The sequence below is a fragment of the Suricata suricatta genome, chromosome 9, assembly GCF_006229205.1.
Source record: "Suricata suricatta isolate VVHF042 chromosome 9, meerkat_22Aug2017_6uvM2_HiC, whole genome shotgun sequence".
In the NCBI taxonomy this organism is placed as follows: domain Eukaryota; kingdom Metazoa; phylum Chordata; class Mammalia; order Carnivora; family Herpestidae; genus Suricata; species Suricata suricatta.
Window position 1 is genome coordinate 136,275,112 of NC_043708.1, and position 6,099 is coordinate 136,281,210.

At 43.5% G+C, this 6,099-nt stretch overlaps 1 pseudogene; it reads left to right on the top strand.

The window, feature by feature from the left end:
• Positions 1-2,154: 2,154 nt before the first annotated feature.
• On the top strand, positions 2,155-3,215 carry LOC115301596 (annotated as a pseudogene).
• Positions 3,216-6,099: the final 2,884 nt, after the last annotated feature.

Sequence of the window (6,099 nt, forward strand, 5' to 3'; positions counted from 1 at the left end):
TCCAGATATATTTTCCTTTATCTCATTCTTATCTCCCCCCGCCCAGGTTTGATGCTCTCAGACTGTCCTTCATCTGTGGCTGTTTCTGTCCCCCTGCCTTATTCTTTTCCTTTCCTGTCTTCTCTTTTCTGTTCTTTCTTTCCCCTTTTGGTTTGCTGGTTTATTTGATCTGTCTGTGCTTGTGTTCCCTGTGTGTCTGTCTGTTTCCCTCTTCAGGGCTACCCCAAGAAACAACCCGAAGCACACATGGTGCAGAGTCCCAATTATCACTGAGTAGGGAAATAAATTAATCAGAGCCATAACGAGAGAAACCGAGAGACGCCATTAAGAGAACATCTCCTGACACGACAGGCCCTGGACAAAGCGCCTGCTTCAACAGAGCCATACTAACAGGCGCACAGTGCAGAACGAGCTTTTAAAACTGACAAGAGACAGAGCGCTGGCCAAAATGACGAAACAAGAGAACTCTCCTCTAAAGAAATTCCAGGAAGAAATCACAGCTACAGAACTGTTCAAAACAGACATAAGCAACTGAACAAGAATTTAGATCGATGGTCATAAAATTAATCGCTGGGCTTGAAAAAAGCATGGAAGCCATCAGAGAAGCTATGGATACACAGACTAGGGACCTTCAAAATAGCTGTGATGACTTTTTAAAAAAAGGCTATAAATGAGGTGCATAATAAAATGGAGGTGGCCACTGCATGGATTGAAGAAGCAGAGAGGAGGATAGGTGAATTAGAAGACACAGTTATAGCAAAAGAGGAAGCCAAAAGAAAGAGAGAGAAACTGATACAGGAGCACGAAAGACTTCGAGACCTAAGTGATACAATCAAACGGAACAACATCCGTATCATAGGAGTTCCTGAAGAAGAAGAAAGAGAGAGAGGTCCTGAAGGGGTGCTGGATCAAATCATAGCCAAAAACTTCTCCAATCTGGGAAAAGAAAAAGACACTGAATTCAAGAGGCACATCTAACTCCCCTAAGTCATAACTTGAACCAACCTTTGGCACAGTGAAACTGGCAAAATATAAAGAGAAATTCTGAAAGCAGCTAGGGATAGAAGGGCCCTTACATACAAAGGGAAACCTAGCAGAGTGGTTACAAACCTATCTAATGAAACTTGGCAGGGGAGAAAGGAATGGCAGGAAATCTTCAATGTGATGAACAGGAAAAATATGCAGCCACGAATTCTTTATCCAGCAAGCCTGCCATTCAAAATAGGAGTGGGGCACCTGAGTGGCTCAGTCGGTTGAGCGTCCAGCTTCAGCTCAGGTCATGATCTCACGGTTCATGGGTTTGAGCCCCACGTCGATCTCTGTGCTGAAAGCTAGCTCAGAGCCTGCAGCCTGCTTCAGATTCTGTCTCTCTCTCTCTCTCTCTCTCTCTCTCTCTCTCTCTCTCTCTCTCTGACCTTCCCCTGCTTTTGCTGTCTCTCTGTCTCTCAAAAACAAATAAAAAACATAAAAATTAAAAAAAAAATAGAGATAAAGGTGTTCCCAATTAAACAAAAGTTGAGAGAATTCATCACCACCAAACCAGCCCTACAAGAAATCATAAGAGGGACTCTATGAGGGAAATGTAGCAAGGAATATAAGACATCAGAATTCATGTTTGTATTGATGTCTCTACGGAGAACACAATGAACACATTTTTCATTAATAACACTGAATGGACTGAATGGTCCAACCAAATGACACAGGGTAGCAGAATGGATAAAAAACCAAAATCCATCAATTTTGCTGTCTATAAGAGACTCACCTTAGACCTGAAGACACCTTCAGATTGAAAGTAAGGGGATGGAGAAATATCGATCATGCGACTAGAAGCCAAAAGAAAGCCAGAGTAGCCATACTTCTATTGGACAAACTGGACTTTAAAGTAGAGGCAGTAACAGAAGATGAAGAAGGACATTATATAATAATTACAGGGTCTCTCCATCAGGAAGAGCTAACAATTATAAACATCTATGTGCCTAATTCGGGAGCGTCCAAATACATAAAACAACTAATCACAAACAGAAACAATCTTACTGATAAGAATGTGCTTATCGCAGGGAATTTAATATTCCACGGACAGCGATGGATAGATCAACCAGACAGAAAATCACTCAAGAAACAATGGACCTGAACGGCACACTGGAACAGGTGGAATTAATAGATATATTTAGCGGCGGTAGGAAGCGGGGTACTGGCTGGCGTCTAGGCCTCTGCCGAGGGCAATCCAGCGGGAATCGGAGCCATCAGAACCGCCACCATGACTGTGGGCAAGAGCAGCAAGATGCTGCAGCACATCGACTACAGGATGAGGTGCATCCTGCAAGACAGCCGCATCTTCATTGGCACCTTCAAAGCTTTTGACAAGCACATGAACCTGATCCTCTGTGACTGTGATGAGTTTAGGAAGATCAAGCCAAAGAACTCGAAGCAAGCAGAAAGAGAAGAGAAGTGAGTCCTCGGTCTGGTGCTGCTTTGGGGGGAGAACCTGGTCTCCATGACTGTAGAGGGACCCCCTCCCAAAGACACTGGCATTGCCCGAGTGCCACTCGCTGGAGCTGCCGGGGGCCCAGGGATTGGCAGGGCTGCTGGCAGAGGAATCCCAGCCGGTGTCCCAATGCCCCAGGCTCCTGCAGGACTTGCCGGTCCGGTCCGAGGGGTTGGTGGGCCTTCGCAGCAGGTGATGACCCCGCAAGGGAGAGGCACTGTGGCTGCCGCCGCCACAGCCAGTATTGCAGGGGCCCCAACCCAGTATCCACCCGGCCGTGGGGGTCCTCCCCCACCGATGGGCCGAGGGGCACCCCCTCCAGGCATGATGGGCCCACCACCTGGCATGAGGCCTCCCATGGGTCCCCCGATGGGGATCCCTCCTGGACGGGGAACTCCGATGGGCATGCCCCCTCGGGGATGCGACCCCTCCCCCAGGGATGCGAGGCCTTCTTTGACCCTTGGCCACAGAGTTACGGAAGTAGCTCCACAAAGACGTGGGCCCGATTACCACAGACCTGTTTGTTTGTTATGCCGTTTTTCTCGGAGTCTCACGGGATTGTCTGATTTCCCTTTCAGGGCCCCTCCCCCGGGAATGCACCCACCAAGGCCCTAGGCTCATCTTGGCCCTCCTCAACTCCCTGCCTGTTTCCCGTAAGGCTGTACATAGTCCTTTTATTTCCTTGTGGCCTCTGAGACTAGTTTATAATAAACTCTTAAGAATATTAAAAAAAAATAGATATAATTAGAACTGTGCATCCTGAAGCCAGGGAATTCACCTTCTTCTCAAGTGCGCATGGCACATTCCCCAAGACTGATCACATACTGGGTCATAAAGCAGCCCTCCATGAGTACAAACAAATAGAGATCATACCATGCACACTTTCAGATCACAATGCTACGAAACTTGAGATCAAACACAGGAAAAAGTCTGGAAAACCTCCAAAAATGTGGAGGGTAAAAACCACCCTACTGAAGAATGATTGGGCCAATCAGGCAATTAGAGAGGAAATTTAAAAATATAAGGAAACAAATGGAATGAAAATACAACAATCCAAACACTCTGGGATGCAGCAAAGGCAGTCCTAAGAGGAAAGTTTATAGCAATCCAGGCCTATTTCAACAAACTAGAAAAAGCACAAACTCAAAATCTAACAGAGCACTTAAGGAAACAAGAACGGGAGCAGCAAGACCACCCCAAACCCAGCAGAAGAAGAGGAATAATAAAGATCAGGGCAGAAATAAACAATAGAATCCACAAAAACAATTGAACAGATCAATGAAACCAAGAGTTGGTTTTTTGAAAAAATAAACAAAATTGATAAACCTCTAGCTAGGCTCTTCAGAAAGAAAAGAGAGAGCACCCAAATAGACAAAATCATGAATGAAAATGGATCTATTACAATTGATTCCTCAGAAATACAAGCAATCATTAGAGATTACTATGAAAAATTATATGCCAACAAACTGGACAATCTAGAAGAAATGGACAGATTCCTAATTGCACATGCACTACCAAAATTCAAACAGGAAGAGATAGAAAGGATGAATAGACCGATAACCAGTGAAGAAATCGAATCTGTTATCAAAAATCTCCCAACGAATAAGAGCCCAGGGCCAGATGGCTTCCCAGGGGAATTCTATCAGACATTTAAAGCAGAGTTAACACCCATTCTTCTCAAGTTATTCCAAAAAATAGAAATGGAAGGAAGACTTCTGGACTCATTCTATGAAGCAAATATCACTTTGGTTCCTAAGCCAGACAGAGACCCAAGAAAAAAAGAGAACTACAGGCCAATATCCTTGAATGAATGAATACAGATGCAAAAATACTCAAGATACTAGCCAATCGAATTCAACAGCATATAAAAAAATTATCCATCATGATCAAGTGGGATTCATTCCTGGGTTACAGGGCTGGTTCAATATTTGCAAATCCATCAATGTGACACATCACATTAGCAAAAGAAAAGATAAAAACCATATGATCCTATCGATAGATGCAGAAAAAGCATTTGACAAAATACAACATCGCTTCTTAATAAAAGCCCTCGAGAAAGTCGGGATAGAAGGAACTGACCTAAACATCATAAAAGCCACTTATGAGAATCCCACAGCTAATATCATCCTCAATGGGGAAAAACTGAGAGCTTTCCCCCTGAGATCAGGAACACGACAGGGCTGTCCACTCTCACCACTGCTGTTTAACACAGTGCTGGAAGTCCGAGCCTCAGCAACCAGACAACAAAAGCAAATAAAAGGCATCGATCGGAATCAGCAAAGAAGAAGTCAAACTTTCACTTTTTGCAGATGACATGATACTCTACATAGAAAACCCAATCAACGCCACCAGAAGCCTTCTAGAACTATCCATGAATTCAGCACAGTTGCAGATTACAAAAATCAACGTACAGAAATCAGTTGCATTTTTATACACAAAAAATGAAGTAATGGATCCCATTCACAATTGCATGAAAAACCATAAAATACCTAGGAATAAACCTAACCAAAGATATAAAAGACGTGTATGCTGAAAACTATAGAAAGCTTATGAAAGAAATTGAAGAAGACACAAAGAAATGGAAAAACATTCAATGCCCATTGATCAGAAGAATAAACATTGTTAAAACGTCATTATTACCCAAAGCAGTCTATACATTCAGTGCAGTCCCCGTCAAAATTGCACCAACATTCTTCTCAAAGCTAGAACAAACTATCCTCAAATTCTTATGGAATCACAAAAAGCCCGAATAGCCAAAGTAATATTGAAGAAGAAAACCAAAATGGGAGGCATCACAATCCCAGACTTTAGCCTCTACTACAAAGCTGTCTTCATCAAGACAGTATGGTATTGGCATAAAAACAGACACACAGACCAATGGAATAAAATAGAGAGCCCAGAACCGAACCTACAAGTGTACGGCCAACTAATCTTTGACAAAGCAGGAAAGAGGATCCAATGGAAAAAAGACAGCCTCTTTAGCAGGTGGTGCTGGGAGAGCTGGACAGCAACATGCAGAAGAATGAAACTAGACCACTCTCTTATACCATACACAAAAATAAACTCAAAAGGGATGAAGGACCTGAATGTGAGACAGGAAACTATCAAAACCCTCGAGGAGAAAGGAGGAAACAACCTCCTTGACCTCAACCGCAGCAATTTCCTACTCGACACATCCCCAAAAGCAAGGGAATCAAGAACAAAAATGAACTATTGGGACTCATCAAGATCAAAAGCTTCTGCATTGCAAAGGAAACAAAAAAAAATTAATAGGCAACCGACAGAATGGGAAAGGATAGTGGCAAATGGCATATCAGATAAAGGGCTAGTATCCAAAATCTACAAGGAACTCACCAAACTCCACACCCAAAAAACAAATAATCTAGTAAAGAAATGGGCAGAAGACATGAACAGACACTTCTCCAAAGAGGACACCCAGATGGCCTACAGGCACATGAAACAATGCTCAGTGTCACTCATCATCAGGGAAATACAAATCAAAACCACACTGAGATACCACCTCACACCAGTCAGAGTTGCTAAAATGAACAAATCAAGAGACTATAGATGCTGGCGAGGGTGTGGAGAGACGGGTACCCTCCTGCACTGTTGGT